The sequence below is a fragment of the Protopterus annectens genome, chromosome 7.part0 (assembly GCF_019279795.1).
Source record: "Protopterus annectens isolate FY-2018-M chromosome 7.part0, PAN1.0, whole genome shotgun sequence".
Taxonomy (NCBI): domain Eukaryota; kingdom Metazoa; phylum Chordata; order Ceratodontiformes; family Protopteridae; genus Protopterus; species Protopterus annectens.
The window spans coordinates 878,491,380-878,508,089 of record NC_056739.1 but is presented as its reverse complement, the minus strand read 5'-3'; the positions used below and the strand labels follow the sequence as shown (position 1 = coordinate 878,508,089).

Sequence of the window (16,710 nt, the reverse complement as noted above, 5' to 3'; positions counted from 1 at the left end):
ACATTTTACTTTTCAATTGTGATAACAAAAACTGTTGGTATTTTAGCATATGAAACTGACAGTTTAAGGCCCTCATGGATAAGGTAGTCGAGGTATATACCTTTTTTCCCCACCTTTCTAAGGATCTGGAATCTCTCTCGGAAGGTAATGGATTTTTAGCAAAGGAGGCCTTAACTCCCTTGGGGCCCTGTGAGATGGTTTCTGGGTCAGCAGCATGACTTTTGTATAGAAATTGGTGTGAGTCAGGAACCCTGTAGTACCTGTCAGGCTTAACTGGAGCTGGAGGTAGGGAGTCCGGGTTAAGGCAGGCCTCCAAATAAACATCATCTAGGATGTCCAAGACAGGAGGTATAGCCAGAGACCTGTGCTGAGGAAGCAAGAGAAATTCCCTGAGCCTTTTCTTGGAATCTGAATAATCTTGGCCTTCCCAGTGGAAGTGTTCCCTTAAGGTATGCAAAGTTTCCCCAAATGAGTAATCCTCAGGGGGGGATACAGAAGGGATGGATTCCTCCGCATCAGAGTCTTCAAAAGGGGAGTAAGAATGTTCCTGATCATCAGAGTGCTCTGAAATAATGAAGCCCTGATCAGAGGAGGTGGAATCTTCCTCCACTCTGGGCCTTTTGTCCGGTGGGGGCTGAGAACCTCTGATAAGAGTAATTAAATCCTCAGCCATTTTAAGCATCTGTTTCTTAGGCATGGGGCCTGGAGATGGGCCCTGTGTAGCTGGTTTCTTGAGTGCATGGTTGCTTTAGACTTAGTGAAAGCCTTGATGGAGAAAGAAGAGGAAGGTCTGAAGACACCTTGAGTGGAGGTGGACCTGTCCACATTCTGAGTTTCAACGCCAAGAGTGGCTTCGGTATCTGTAGTCGGGGTGTGGGCCGAGGAGCCTGCGACCTCGGGCACAGGAGACACCGTCAAAGAAGTGTTGTCGGTAGTCAGGGGCTGCGTAGGCGCCTCGCTGAGAACCGGACCACGTGTAGCCTGCTTTGGCGTGGTGTCGGTAGAGGCCGCGGACCTCGTGTGTCGGTCCTTATCTTTGCGTTTTTTAGACAAAACCGGAGTCGGAGTATCCGACGACATAGTATAGTTAAATGCGTTCCCAAAATAATGCTGGGCGAACTCCGCCCGACGCTTAATAGTGCGTTTGTTGAAAGTAGCACAAAAGCGACAGACCGAGACGTCGTGGTCTGGGCCTAAACAAGGTATGCAGAGGGAATGGAAATCCTTATGCGGTATTTGCTTCCTACAAGAAATACAATTATTAACTTTGTCTGATATCGGTCTGAGGCAAGAAAAGTTTCCCCAACGGGGTACTTAGCTTTTAAGAAGACTTCGGTTTCCAAATTTTCGTAATCTCAGGAGCTGGCCGACCGGCACTTGCGAACTGCTTCTGCTTCGGGCACCACGCGGCAAGAAAGACTGAAGAAAATGGCGTTGACTGGTTCCTTTATACCCCTGTCGCACTGACATCAGGGAAGAAGCGACGACAACCAACGCCGGACCTAGACTTTGGAATTCGGCCGACCGAGGACCCGCCTGACGGCAGGAGAACCCATCTGTTATGACTGCAGCTGTATGCACGATGAACATCCAAATAAAATCTAAGTTATCTATGCACATCCAAGGTGTGTAAGATCCTCTCACTGGAGGGTTGTGGAGAAGGTAAAAAGGTGGGCAATTGAACAGATTAAGAAACGACTCATTCACTACCTTGGGCATAAAGGAAGGATTAGTACGCAATGAAACCTTATCCTTATGAAAAACAAGAAAAGGTGAAGAAACCATTAAAGCTTGGATCTCAGAAACCCTCCTAGCACAGGTTAAAAGCTAGTAGAAGAACAGTTTTGCTAGGTACAAAATTTTAAGGAAGCTGAAGCTGCAGGTTCAAAAGGGGCTACAGTTAGCTTCTCTAAAACATAATTCAAATCCCAAGGAGGAGAAACTGGCTTTCTGGGAGGATAATCTGAAGGACTCCTTTGAGAAAAAGTTTCACTTCTAATCTAGAAGCTAAAGAGGGAATCAACAGCAGACAAGCAGAAATAGCTAACAAGTGAACTTTCATTGAGGAATAAGCCAAACCACTCAACTCACATAAGTACAAAACAACTGGGATATCCACTGAAAGTGGATTCAGATTATTTGACACAACAAATAGAAAATCTCTTCCATTTAGATAAGTAAGATCATCTAGTATTATGTTTTCTGGCCTCCTGCAGTACCCTAAACATGTCCTCATAAAAAAGGTGTCTGAAACAAATCAAAAGTTTATCACTCACAGAGTCAGACATAAAGTTGACAGATGTGGATAAAGCAGAGATCCCCTGTCTTGTGTGAGAAGGTCCATCCTGTGAGGTAACTTCTGATGATCGGCCTTGGCTAACTGCAGAACAGAAAGGAACCAATGCAGTCTTGGCCAAAAGGAAGTCACCAGCAAGATTTTTGGTTTGTCCTGTAGAATCTTGAGCAGAACTTTTTGAATGAGAGGAAAGGGGGGTGCATAAAGAAACGCCTCCTTCCACGAGAAAGATAGGGTTGTCCGCCTTCCATACCAGAAGACCTGGGACTCTGGCACAAAAAAGAGGAAGTCACCTGTTCAGAAGGGAGGCAAAAAGATTCACTAGAGGAGTACCCCACTGATGGGCCAAGTTCAGAAACACATCCCTGTGAAGCATCCAATCGTGGGATTGAACCATAGACCTGCTGAGACTGTATTCCACAAAATTTTGAGTGGATGAAATGTAAACTGCCTGAGGAGTCACCTTGTATAGAACTGTCAAGTTCCATGCCATCAGAACCAATCTGCAAAGAAGATACGACTTTGCCCCCTCCCCCACTTGTTTACATACCAAAGGACTGCGGGGTTGTCCATAACTACTTTTAGAGGTCCTAGATGAAACAGAGGATGGAAAGCCTGTAGAACTAGTATGAGGGCCCTCATTTTCATTGATGCCGATATGCTCCTTCCTTTGAGAAGACCAGAGACCCTGCACCTTTCTTGATGCAAACGTTGGCCTCCCAACTCTAAGACATCTGTCAACAACTCTTGAGTTGGTTGAGGCTAATGATGAGGAAGACCTGAATTCAGAGAAAACTGGTGAGTCCACCAAAGAAGCTCTGATTTCAGGCATGGAAGAAGAGGAAGTACAAACTCCAGAGGATGCGCATACTGCATCCAAACTGATTTTAGGTACCACTGAAACTTCCGCATGTGAACTTTTGCCAGGGGTACCATAGGTATTGCGGATGCCATAAATGCCAGTAGCCTCAAAGTCCCTGGCAGTTACAGATGGAAAAGGCAGAAGACTCTGGAAGAAGGAAGTGAGAAACAGAATCCTTTCTGTTGGAAGGAAAGCCATCACAAGATCTGCTCTTAGCCTGCACCTTAGGAAAATGTGATCCTGTGAAGGGGAAAGAAACATTTTTTTGAAATTTACTGTGAACCCCATCCTTTGCAGGAGAAAGATGGCAAAGTGCACATTTTGAATTAACTCTTCTGGAAGAAGAGCCACAAAAAGTTGACTGTTCAGGTATGGATATTCCTGAATACATCTGATCCTGCAATAACCAATCACAGGAGCCAAACACTTCGTGAATACCCTTGGGGCAGTGGATAAACCAATGGGCAAGGCAGAGAACTGAAAGTGTAAGGAAGCCACAGAGAAATGTAAAACTTTCCTGTAAAGAGGATGAATAAGGATGTGAAGATAAGCATCCTTGACGTCTAGAAAGGCCATGTAGACCGGAGGAGGAATTAGAGGAAATCAAGTCTGTACAGACAGCATGCGGAAAATAGCAACCTTTAGAAAAGTGTTTAAATGGGAAAGGTCCAGAATGGATCGCCAAGGAACTTCCTTCCTGGGTACAAGAAACATTCTTGAGTAAAACTCCCTTCCCCTTTGGGTTAGAGGAACATGTTGAATTGTTCCTTGAGTAAGTAAATCCTTTAAAATCTGTGGAAACAAATCCAACTGGCTTGGAAGAGGAAGAGGAATGCCTCTGAAAGGAGGAAGATTGTTCCAAGTCATAAAATATCCACGCTGGACAACAGAGAACCCAGGAATCCGGAGCTATACTTGCCCAAACTGGAAGTGATAGGGATAGAGGAAGAGAAAAAGTAAGATTTGGAAGAGGTTGGTAGTTCCAGGCTACCTGACCTATCTGGAAAAGGCTGTTTAGGAGTAGAACTTGAAAGAGTAGCTTTGGATTGAGAAGGCCTTCTAACAGCCTTCTTAGTACTGGAAGGAGGAGGAGGAGGACAGGTCTGTCTCCTGACAAAACAGGATTTAGAAGGAAAAATTCTATGAAATTTAGGGACAGGTGACAAAAATGTGTTTCAGGTCCTGCAGTTCCTTTACCTTTTCTTGTAAGGACTTGAATAAGTCTGCAGCTGCAGTACCAAAAACAGCATCATCATCCAGGAGGAGCATCCATCAGTTTTGCTTTGATGTCATCTGGCAGTTGTTGAAGCCTCAACCAAGAATACCTTCTAAGAACAGTGCCAGAAGCAGCTGTTCTAGATAATGCTTTTGCTGCATCATAACTGCATTTGATTGAGTGACGAGCCACCTGAGAAGAAGCTCCTAAAAGTGACATAACCTGATTTATAATACTGGAATCAGGAAGCTCTGAAAGAGCTGGAGTGGCCTGGGAAAGAAGAGCCAAAGAATATCTGGACATATGCATTTGATAGTTAATGGCACAGAAAGTTAAAATGGAGGAAGTGTAAACCTTTTTCCCCAAGTCTTTCCATAATCTTGCTCTCCTTATCTGAAGGAAGAAGCTCAGAGGATGGTAATAACCTTGAAAATTTGTCTGAAGCAATGGATATCAAAGCAGGATGGGCTGAAGGTCATCTGTAAAGGAATTTACAGTCATCAGGCAATTATTAAAATCTGTCAGGACTTTTAGGCGCAGGAAAATACGACAAAAAGGCCAGTCAGGAGCCTGAGAATCAGGGACCTTAGAAGCACAGGAAAAAGCATCCAAAAATGCTGGCAATACAGGTGGCACAGCAGAAGGAGATTCCATTTGTAAAAAGTTATAAGATCTTTTTTGCAGCTCAGAAACCTGAGAGCAGTCCCATTTAAATAATTCTCTCGTCTGATTTACACTTTCCCCAACAGATATTTCTTCCACTAAAGAATCTGCACCATTAGATTCTTCCTCAGTGGAAGCATATTCTAAGGAAAATGTAACTTGGGTTTAATATACCAAGGAATCCTCATAAGATGAAAACACATTCTCTGAAAACTTCTATTCTCTAACACTCTTAAAAGGAAAATAAGTAAAGGAGGGAGCAGAAAAAGCAGGAGGTGGCTTAAGAGCCATCAGAGCCTTAATCAATCCCTGTTAAAAAAGTATCCGAAATTGACTTGAGGCACCTTAAGAGCCAGGATATGCTTAGTTTTTTCTTAACAGGCACCTCTGCTAGATGGCAAGTGGAAGGACCCGAAGTAGGCTTGCCTTCAACAACCGACACCAGAACCTCTTCCCTTATAAGATTCTGAGGTGCATCTCTAGACCCTTTTGACACTACAAGCCATGGATCCCCTTGACCATCCGATATGGACGTCTGCACTGCCTCTGAGGATGTTCCTAGGTCAGATTCTTTACTGGCCTCTGAGATGGTACCTGCCGAAGAACCAGACCTAACTTCTGAACATAAATCCGGGTCTTCACTAACCTCAAGGGATACACTGGTGGAAATAGGTGCAGCATAAGAGGATTCAGGCCTTGGCTTACTGACTTTCTTCTTCAAAGTCTGCTCAGCAGAAGGACACACAGAACCCTCCATAAAGTACAGTTTTGTACCTACCATAAATGTAGATGTTCGAGTGTTCACACTGCTGCAGTCATCACACTTGGGTTATCTGCCGTCAGGCGGTCCCGCAGTCGGCCTGAGTTCCAAAGTCTTGGTCCGGCGTCGGTTGCAGTCGCTTCTTCCCTGACGTCAGTGCGACAGGGGTATAAAAGAGGCAGCAGACGCCATTTTCTTCAGTTTTTCTTGCCCCAGATGTCAGGTGCCCCCAAATAGGAAGGCAATACATAATCCAAAATAAAATACATAAGTAGAAAACAATAGCTACAGCTGTAAGCAAATACACCATATAGAAATACATCATATAGATTGTATAAAAAGGGAGATATAGATAAAAAAAAAACCACAGCAGCTCACTCATTGAGACCCAAATGAGGGTATGAGTACAGCAAATGAGAGTTCCAAATAATAATATGATAGAGCTAAATAGCTGAATAGAAAGCCGGAATCACTGATATTGAACCAAAGTTGTTTAATAATAACGCTTCCCAAAAGACATACGTTTTCGAGCTTCTTCATCAGAACATACACTCTAGTGCTTTGATACTGCTTTTATACACCACAATAAAATTGAATAATTGAATAATTTAATTTAATTAATTGATCAATTGCCCTTAAGTTAAAAATGAACTTTAAAAACACATGTAATGTTTATTAAATATATAACACTTGAAATACTTAAAATTTGTTGAAGTTTATAAAAATAAAATGTTAAAACAATTGAATAAAGAATTAACAAAATGTATATAGGAAATACATAGAAGATTATATTTGATTCTTCAGAAATAGAAATGTAATCTTTGTCACCATCTGGTGGACAAAAATAAAAATAACAAATTTACAACTTAGCAGCTCTCAGTTTTAATACTGGAACTAATGACACCATATCATTCAGACCTGGTTCCCTGGTAACATCCAGAACTATTTGCCAGTACAGTTCCCTATATTCTAGTTTAGTTTCCCACATGCCACCCCTGATTTCTTTGGGCACTATTTCAAGTACAAAAAAATGAAAAATGGAATTCACACATTTTTGGGAATGTCTGAATAGGGCATTATTTATATTTCCTTTCCTCATTTCGTAATAGTGCTCATAGATTCTGGACTTCAGTTTCCTTTCAGTTTTCCCTACATAAAAGGAAGAACAGGAGTGGCATGTGGCAATATATATAACCCCTTGTGTATTACAATTTGCAAAGGCTGTACTGTTAATAGTTTTGTTTCGGTCTAGTATAGATAGATGTGAACCAGTTTGAATGTATTGGCACTGGGAACATGATCCACATTTAAAAGTTCCCTTTTTGTGGTTAATGGTGTTGGCAGTGCCTGGTCCTCCATATTCAAAAATATTTTTTAAATTTGTATCTCTCCTGTATACAAATTTTATAGGTTTGTTCTTCAAATGTTCCAAGTCGGTAATTTCCTGAAACCTTTCCCATTCCCTACATAAGACCCTTTTGAGTGGAAATGAATCACCAGTGTAATCCATAACATAAGCAGTGGAAAAATTATTAACAGTCATGGATGAAACATTAACAGTAGGGGATCCTGTTAGTACAGGTTGGGTAGTATTAATGGATTCATAACACCCTAAAATAGGGGAAAATCTGTCCTTCCTACCTTCTAAGACAACTTCGTATATTTCGTCACACAAAAAAGACGGATATCCTCTCTCTTTAAACATATCAATAATGAATTTACTATCTGTCAAAAAATCAGCATCTTCTGAGGTCATTCTACTGGATCTAATTAGTTGTCCTTTTAAAATGTTTTTCTTTTGTCCAAATGGATGACCACTAGAAAAATGAAGATAAGAATTAGAGAAGGTAGGTTTCCTATATACCTTAGAAATAAAGTGGTCATCCCCCTTCCTTAGCAAAACATCCAAAAAGCTACATTCATCATAATTGATACTGTATGTAAAATCAAGAAAACTGGTGCTGGTTTTTATGTATTCAAAAAATTCATAAAACCTCTCAAGGGTGTCTGTCCAGAAAATAACAATATCGTCCAGAAAGCGTTTATAAAACACCCAAGAATTACTGTATTCACTGGAAATAATATATTGTATCTCCCACCATGTCAAAACAATATTAGCATAAGTGGGGGAGCATTTGGCCCCCATGGCCACTCCCTTCTCCTGCTTATAAAATTCTCCCTGAAAAAACATAAAATTCAGGACTTGTATGGTTTTAATGGAAACTGTCCTTAACAATTTTATGTTTTTTCAGGGAGAATTTTATAAGCAGGAGAAGGGAGTGGCCATGGGGGTCAAATGCTCCCCCACTTATGCTAATATTGTTTTGACATGGTGAGATACAATATATTATTTCCAGTGAATACAGTAATTTTGGCTTTATAAACGCTTTCTGGACGATATTGTTATTTTCTGGACAGACACCCTTGAGAGGTTTTATGAATTTTTTGAATACATAAAAACCAGCACCAGTTTTCTTGATTTTACATACAGTATCAATTACGATGAATGTAGCTTTTGATGTTTTGCTAAGGAAGGGGATGACCACTTTATTTCTAAGGTATATAGGAAACCTACCTTCTCTAATTATCTTCATTTTTCTAGTGGTCATCCATTTGGACAAAAGAAAAACATTTTAAAAGGACAACTAATTAGATCCAGTAGGATGACCTCAGAAGATGCTGATTTTTTGACAGATAGTAAATTCATTATTGATATGTTTAAAGAAAGGATATCCGTCTTTTTTGTGTGACTAACATAATGGTTGTCTTAGAAGGTAGGAAGGACAGATTTTCCCCTATTTTAGGGTGTTATGAATCCATTAATACTACCCAACCTGTACTAACAGGATCCCCCTACTGTTAATGTTTCATCCATGACTGTTAATAATTTTTCCACTGCTTATGTTATGGATTACACTGGTGATTCATTTCCACCAAAAGGGTCTTATGTAGGGAATGGGAAAGGTTTCAGGAAATTACCGACTTGGAACATTTGAAGAACAAACCTATAAAATTTGTATACAGGAGAGATACAAATTTAAAAAATATTTTTGAATATGGAGGACCAGGCACTGCCAACACCATTAACCACAAAAAGGGAACTTTTAAATGTGGATCATGTTCAGTGCCAATACATTCAAACTGGTTCACATCTATCTATACTTGACCGAAACAAAACTATTAACAGTACAGCCTTTGCAAATTGTAATACACAAGGGGTTATATATATTGCCACATGCCACTCCTGTTCTTCCTTTTATGTAGGGAAAACTGAAAGGAAACTGAAGTCCAGAATCTATGAGCACTATTACGAAATGAGGAAAGGAAATATAAACAATGCCCTATTCAGACATTCCCAAAATGTGTGAATTCCATTTTTCATTTTTGTACCTGAAATAGTGCCCAAAGAAATCAGGGTGGCATGTGGAAACTAAACTAGAATATAGGAACTGTACTGGCAAATAGTTCTGGATGTTACCAGGAACCAGGTCTGAATGATATGGTGTCATTAGTTCCAGTATTAAACTGAGAGCTGCTAAGTTGTAAATTTGTTATTTTTATTTTTGTCCACCAGATGGTGACAAAGATTACATTTCTATTTCTGAAGAATCAAATATAATCTTCTATGTATTCCCTATATACATTTTGTTAATTCTTTATTCAATTGTTTTAGCATTTTATTTTTATAAACTTCAACAAATTTTAAGTATTTCAAGTGTTATATATTTAATAAACATTACATGTGTTTTTAAAGTTCATTTTTAACTTAAGGGCAATTGATCAATTAATTAAATTAAATTATTCAATTATTCAATTTTATTGTGGTGTATAAAAGCAGTATCAAAGCACTAGAGTGTATGTTCTGATGAAGAAGCTCGAAAACGTATGTCTTTTGGGAAGCGTTATTATTAAACAACTTTGGTTCAATATCAGTGATTCCAGCTTTCTATTCAGCTATTTAGCTCTATCATATTATTATTTGGAACTCTCATTTGCTGTACTCATACCCTCATTTGGGTCTCAACGAGTGAGCTGTTGTGGTTTTGGTTCTGTATTTTCACTCGTACCATCTACATATCGTTTCTAGATATAGATAAAACCCAGGTAAGAAGAGGGGATGGTGGGAGGGTAACATGGACTGCAGCAGTGTGAACACTCGAACATCTACATTTATGGTAGGTACAAAACTGTACTATGTTCATTGTGTTACACTGCTGCAGTCATCACACTTGGGTTGAATCCCAAAGCTAAGGCTGGGCGGTTGGCACTAAACAGGGTTTGGAGAAGCTAGTAGGCCCTGCAGAACTGCAGTGGCAAAGCCAGATCTGGTCTTTGAGTATAGAGGTAAGTGGTAGTGCTTGGTGAAGGTGTGCACTGAACTCCAAGTTGCAGCCTCCAAAATATCCTTGGTTGGTACCCCTCTGAGGAAGGCTGCTGAAGTTGCTGTAGCCCTGGTGGAATGGGGCCTAATGTTACCAGGTACAGGTTTCCCATGGTGTGTGTAGAAGAAATGGATACAATGTCCTATCCATTTTGAAATGGTCTGTTTTGAGATCGCCTTTCCTTGTGATCCTGCAGCATATGACACAAAGAGCTGGTCAGATTTTCTGAAAGCCTTAGTTTTATCCAAGTAGAAACGTAATTGCCTGTGAATGTCCAAAGAGTGTAGGAGCCTTTTCCCTTTATTCTGGAGATTTGGATAAAAGGTGGGTAAATGAATGGTTTGGTTTAGAGCCACACTGGATACTACCTTTGGCATAAAGGAAGGGTTAGTTCGTAAAGAGACTCTGTCTTGATGAAAAATGATGAAAGGCTCCACTGCCATTAGGGCCTATAGTTCTGAGACTTTTCGTGCTGAAGTTATTGCTAGCAGCAGGGCAGTTTTCCATGATAAAAATGGTAAATCGGCTGAAAAAGCTAGTTCGAAGGGCGGTAGTGCAAGTCTTTCCAAAACAAAATTGAGGTCCCAAGCTGGTGTTGGTGCTCTCCGGGGCGGTCTTATGTTCTTAGCCCCTCTGAGGTACTGTCTTAGTAATGGATGCGAAAATATAGGAGGATCCGTGTTGTAATAAGCTGAAATAGCTGAAGCGTGAATCTTAATAGATGAAAAGGAAAGGCCTTTGTGCAACATCTCAGTTAAATATTGCAGAATCTGAGGAATATTTGGGACAAGAGGATTTTGGCCTTTGGCCTGGTTCCAGGCGAAGAATCTTTTCCATTTGTCTGAGTAGGTTTTCCTGGTGCTGGGTCTCCTGGCCTCCAGAATGACATCCATAACAGCTTTAGAGAGAAGTGTTTACTGGTTGTTTAGGTAATCTGCCATGCAGCCAGATTTAAAGTCTTGAGCTGGCTGTGTAGAATCTGATTGTTTTGCTGAGTCAGCAAGTGAGGAATTTGAGGTAAAATCCATGGTGGGCCTTGAGCCATGTTCCTTAATATTGGACACCAGTGTTGGCGTGGCCAGTCTGGAGCAATGAGCATCATTTGTGGCCTCTCTAATCTGGCTTTTAGCAGCACCTTTGCCAGAAGAGGCAGTGGAGGAAAGGGATACACTGTTAATGTTTTCCAACTGAATGAGAGGGCGTCCACTTTCCAAGCTAGTGTGTGGTATGTCCTTGTGCAAAATTTTCGTAGTTGATAGTTTTGGGGGGGAGGCAAACAGATCTATGTCTGGGCTCCCCCATTTTTGAGTTATCATCGTGAATACTTGTGGATCTAGTTTCCATTCGTGAGGATCCATGATATTTCTGCTTAGTTCGTCTGCCAATGTATTTTTCTTTCCTGGCAGGAATTGTGCTTGTAGTTTAACTTGGTAGGTCAGTGCTGTGTTCCACAAGGTCATTGCTTGCCTGCATAAGGGGTAAGAATGTGTGCCCCCTTGTTTATGTACCACATCACTGTGTTGTCCGTCTTTATTAGAAGTTGTCCTGGACGTAGGAGGTCCTTGAAAGCTGTTAAGGCATTTTGTACAGCTAGCATCTCTTTTTGATTGATGTGGAGATGCATTTGATCTGCAGACCATTTGCCCTGAATACACTGTCCTGCCATGTGGGCTCCCCAGGCGTAATCCGATGCATCTGTTGTTACTATGTGCCTGGCTGTGGGTAAGGTGAAAGGCTGACCCTTGTTGAGGTGACATGCCTGAGCCCATCATAGAAACTCCTGTTGAAGGCAGGGAATGAGTGGTATTATTGTTTCCAAACTGTGGTTGTGTTGAGTCCATACGCTTTTCAGGTACCATTGTAGTTTCCTCATATGCAGTTTGGCATATGGAATTAGTAGTATGCAAGATGTCATGAATCTCAAGGCCTGCAGAATTTTTCTTGCAGGGAGTTGGGTCTTTGTTGTTGCCATCATTTTAAAGTACTGAGTCAGTTGTCCTTGCTTGTCTGGCATGAGATAAGCCGTCTGGGCCATTGTATTTAAGCTGGCACCCAGGAATATTATGTCTTGTGAGGGCACTAGTTTTGACTTCTTTCGGGGAGCCATAAAGAGTCTGGAGTAAAATCCTTGTCCTTGCTCCTGTGTAGGAATCTGTTGAATGGCTCTCATGTCCATGAGTGCTGTAATTTATCTTAGAGCCTCTGCCCATTGATTTGGTGGCAGGTTTGGCATTCCTTTTATCCTTGGTAAAGTGTGAAAGTGGAACCTGTATCCTTGAGATACAATATTTAGGACCTATTTGTCTTTTGTGATGATGTGCCAATTGTCTGCAAAAAGTGCAAGTTTTCCTCCCAAGGGAGCTGCCAAGAGGGATTTGCTTGGCAGTCTGAGGGGTAAGTCATTGTGATTGTCTTCTGATAGTTTGAGACCTGTCTTCTCCTCCTTTCTGGGTTGTGGCACCCCATTGTCGTGGCTTGTAAGAGCCTTGGGGCTGACCTCTGCCCTTGGGCGTCTGTATTTGCCCCTCTGTGGTCTGTAGGAAGGTGGTAAGAACCAGTTTTTGGTTGGCCAATTTCTGCTGAAACGAGGGGGTTGAACCTGTAAAAAAATCCTTGACCGTCTGCATAGATTTTGCCTTATCCTCCATTTTCTTTAAAACCTCTTCTGCTTTCACACCAAATAAAACATCCTGCTGTAAAGGTGCATCCAATAACTTTGCTTTTACATGATCAGGTAAAGGTTGTTCTTTTAACCACGCATGCCTACGAATGACAGACCCTGTTACTGCTGCTCTACAAGAAGCTTCCAATGAATCAAATCCACATCGCAAAGTATGTTTTCTCACTTGTTCTGCTGCATGCAACAAATCTTGCATTTCCTTGTAATCAGGCTGCTCTGTATGTGTGCTCATTTTTTGTTTTAATTGAGACATCAAATATTGTTAATATTTCAGCATGTGAAACTGGCAATTTAAGGCCCTCATAGCTAGAGTAGCTGAGGTATATACTTTCTTTCCCCAGATGTCTAGTGCTCTAGAATCCCTTTCAGAGGGTACAGGATTCTTAACAATAGAGGCCTTTACCCCTTTGGGACCCTGGGAAATGGTTTCTGGGTCAGCAACAGGGCTTTTATATAGGAATTTGTGTGAGTCAGGGACTCTGTAGTATCTGTCTGGTTTGGCTGGTGCAGGAGGTAATGAATCTGGGTTAAGGCTAGATTCTGAATAAACATCATCCACAACGTCTAACACAGGTGGAATACAAAGGGGTCTGTGCTGGGGTAGTAAAAGGAACTCTTGGAGCCTTTTCTTAGAATCAGAGTAATCCTGGCCTTCCCAGTGGAAATGTTCCCTCATGGTATGTAAAGTTTCCCCAAAAGAGTAGTATTGTGGGGGAGATGCTGAAGGAATAGACTCTTTAGCATCAGAGTCTTCATAAGGAAGAAAAGAGTATTCTTGTTCCTCAGAAGAATCTGAGGAAATGGAAACCTGGTCAGAGGAAGCGTAGTCCTCCTCCTGTCTAGGCCTTTTGTCAGGAGGGGGATGGGAACCCCTGATTAGGGTAATTAAGTCTTCAGCCATCTTAAGCATCTGTTTCTTAGGCATGGGGCCTTGTACTGGAGACTGCTGTACAAGCTTCCTTACTTTTAAAGGAGTTTTCAGCTTTGCATAGGATTTAATAGTAAGTGTAGTCAGTCTGAAGACACCTTCAGCAGCTGAAGGCCTTTCAACTACACCGGAATCCCCTTCAGCCATGGAGTCGGAAGGGCCTAAAGATAAAGGCTCTGGAGGCCCAGCAATTTCCGCTTGGGAGTCGGATGCAGCCTGGGGTTCTAAATCCGCAGTCGTCAGGGGCTGCGTAGGCACCTCACTGAAAACCGGAGAACCGGCGACTGGCCTAGCATAGGCCTCGGTGTCTGGTTTGGGTCTCGGCTGCCTGCCCTTATCTTTGTGCTTTTTATGCATCCCGGTCATCAGTTGCTCCGACGGCATTGTATAATTAAATTTTCTACCAAAATAATGTCGGGCGAAATCAAACCGTCGTTTAATAGTTCGTTTGTTAAACCTAGCACAAAACCGACAACCTGTGACGTCGTGGTCTGGGCCTAGGCAAGGAATACAATAAGAATGAAAATCCTTATGAGGTATTTGCTTCCCACAAGAAATGCAATTATTAACTTTTTCTGACATCGGTCTGAGGCAAGAAAAGGTTCCCCAACGGGGTACTTAGCTTTACTGAAGACTTCGGTCTGAAATTCGATTTGAAAATCTCAGGAGTCGGCCGACCGGCACTTGCAAACTGCTTCTGCTTCGGGCACCGCACGGCAAGAAAGACTGAAGAAAATGGCGTTGGCTGCCTCTTTTATACCCCTGTCGCACTGACGTCAGGGAAGAAGCGACCACAACCGACGCCGGACCAAGACTTTGGAACTCAGGCCGACTGCGGGACCGCCTGATGGCAGAAAACCCAAGTGTGATGACTGCAGCAGTGTAACACGATGAACATCAGCCTTAGCTAGTCTTTTCAAAAGTTGGTTCTCTAAATAAAGATACTGTGCTAAAAGCACATACTGAATTATTGGAGAAAGAAACAGACCAGTTTTCGCTTAGTAAATCACACAGCCTTCATCACTGATGAAGGCTGCGTGACTTACTAAGCTGAAACAGGTCTGTTTCTTTCTCCAATAATTCAGTATGTGCTTGTAGCACAGTATATTAAATAGCATTCGTTTGCCATGGTTTGCTGGTTTCGTTTATTTTTGGAAAGCATTTTACTTTGAAACCTTGCAGTTGCCGTACATGCAGAGATTCTCTAAATAAAGAGTCAAAGCTGAAAGATGGCTTTGCAATGCCTTTGGAACAAAGGCCTGATAAATGGCACAAGAACGATAGTCGTGATTTGGGCCTAGACAAAAAAGGCAAAGATCCTGACTGTCCTTATATGGAATTTGCCTTCCAGACCTACACTTGCCCATCCTGGATGACATGAACTAAACAAAAAAAGGCAGTAGCAATAAAAAATGTAAACCCCAATGATGCACTTATCTGAAAGCAGCACAACTGAAACAGACAGCAAACCGACGTACGACTCGAGTGTTCCAAATGGCTGCAGAGAAGTCCTGAAGATTGTATGTACAGAAGTCCTTTTTATGGCTGATGTTCGACAAGCCAAAGGTACAACATCTCACGTACTTGCAGAAGCTGAAAAATTGGTATGCTGGCCAGAAGTCAGGTTTGCTTAGGGAGGAGGATCTCACATGTTAAGAATACTGCAACATTAGAATAGAAGGGCATCCCAGGAGTCCTACGTGACTTTTACCCAAAGAGGAAGGGATAGGGAAAAAAGCAGAGAAAGAGGAATGTGACGGAGAAGAACAAGACAGTCGGACAGCACCTGGTCTGTCAGGAAAAGGAAGCTTCTGAGTAGGAGGAGTTTGGGTAGGCTTAGCAGGGGGAGCCCTTCTACCACTTTTTTACCTTTGGGGGGAGGGCAAGACCACCTATGAACAAAGGTAGGCTTATCAGGATAATTTCTCTGAAACTCGGGCACAGGGAAACAAAAATATGCTTCAACTCTTGTAAGCCCGTGCTCTTTTCTTGCAGGGACTAAACTCTGCAGCACCAAACAAATGCTTATTATCCAGAGAAGCATCCATCAGTTTAGCCTTTATATCATCAAGCAAAGGCTCAAGTCTGAGCTGGGAATACTTCTTCAAAAAAGATCCAAATGCAGCATCTTTAGATGCAGCATCAGCTGCATCACAGCTGCACTTAATAGAATGACAAGCTACTTAGGAGGACGTTCCAAACAAAGCAAGAAGAGAGGCTTCCCCTCAAAGTCAGGGAGATCAGAAATAGCCTAACAGGCTTGACAGAGAAGAGCCAAACAGTACCAAGCCATGTGTGCCTGATAGTTAACAGCTCTAAAATCTAGTGATAAGGCTAGACACTGGTAAGACAACTGTCTCCCAGCTCCAAAGTCCAGGGTTCAATCCTGACTCCTGCCCATAATCTATGTTGAGTCTGCATGCTCTCCATGTGTGTGTCTCTGTTTTCTCCAAGTATTCAAGTTTTTTACCCACTTCCAAAAAGATGTCACTATATCTACATATTATGTGTGCATGTGTATATATGTATGTATGTATGTGTATACATATATATATATATATACACATATACATACACACACACGACTATACATTGAATCATTGAAAGTCATAGCAATCAAAACCAAAGTTTCACAAAACATAAGTACACTTTCTCTTGAAGGCAAAAAACAGGAAACAATGCACGTTTCTGCACGGGGAAAGGGTAAGGCTCAACTTCCCTGCAATGCAATGTACTCTATACCAACTCCAAAATCACAGAACAGTGTGTGTGTGTGTGTGTGGGGGGGGGGGGAGGGGCATTCCCTTACTACACTGTCAGAAAATCTCACACCAAGACACATACAACTAAAAAGCCAAATACACATGCGAACACATTTAAAATTTTCTCAAATACAAATATACAAATCTCACTATGACCTATA

The 16,710-nt window shown here is 41.7% G+C and overlaps 1 protein-coding gene across 2 annotated transcripts in view; it reads right to left on the bottom strand.

Moving 5' to 3' along the window:
* Positions 1-16,710, bottom strand: part of ARIH1 (ariadne RBR E3 ubiquitin protein ligase 1) — a 2,944,219-nt gene that overhangs the window by 573,535 nt on the left and 2,353,974 nt on the right. The gene's annotated exons all lie outside the window — the stretch shown is intronic.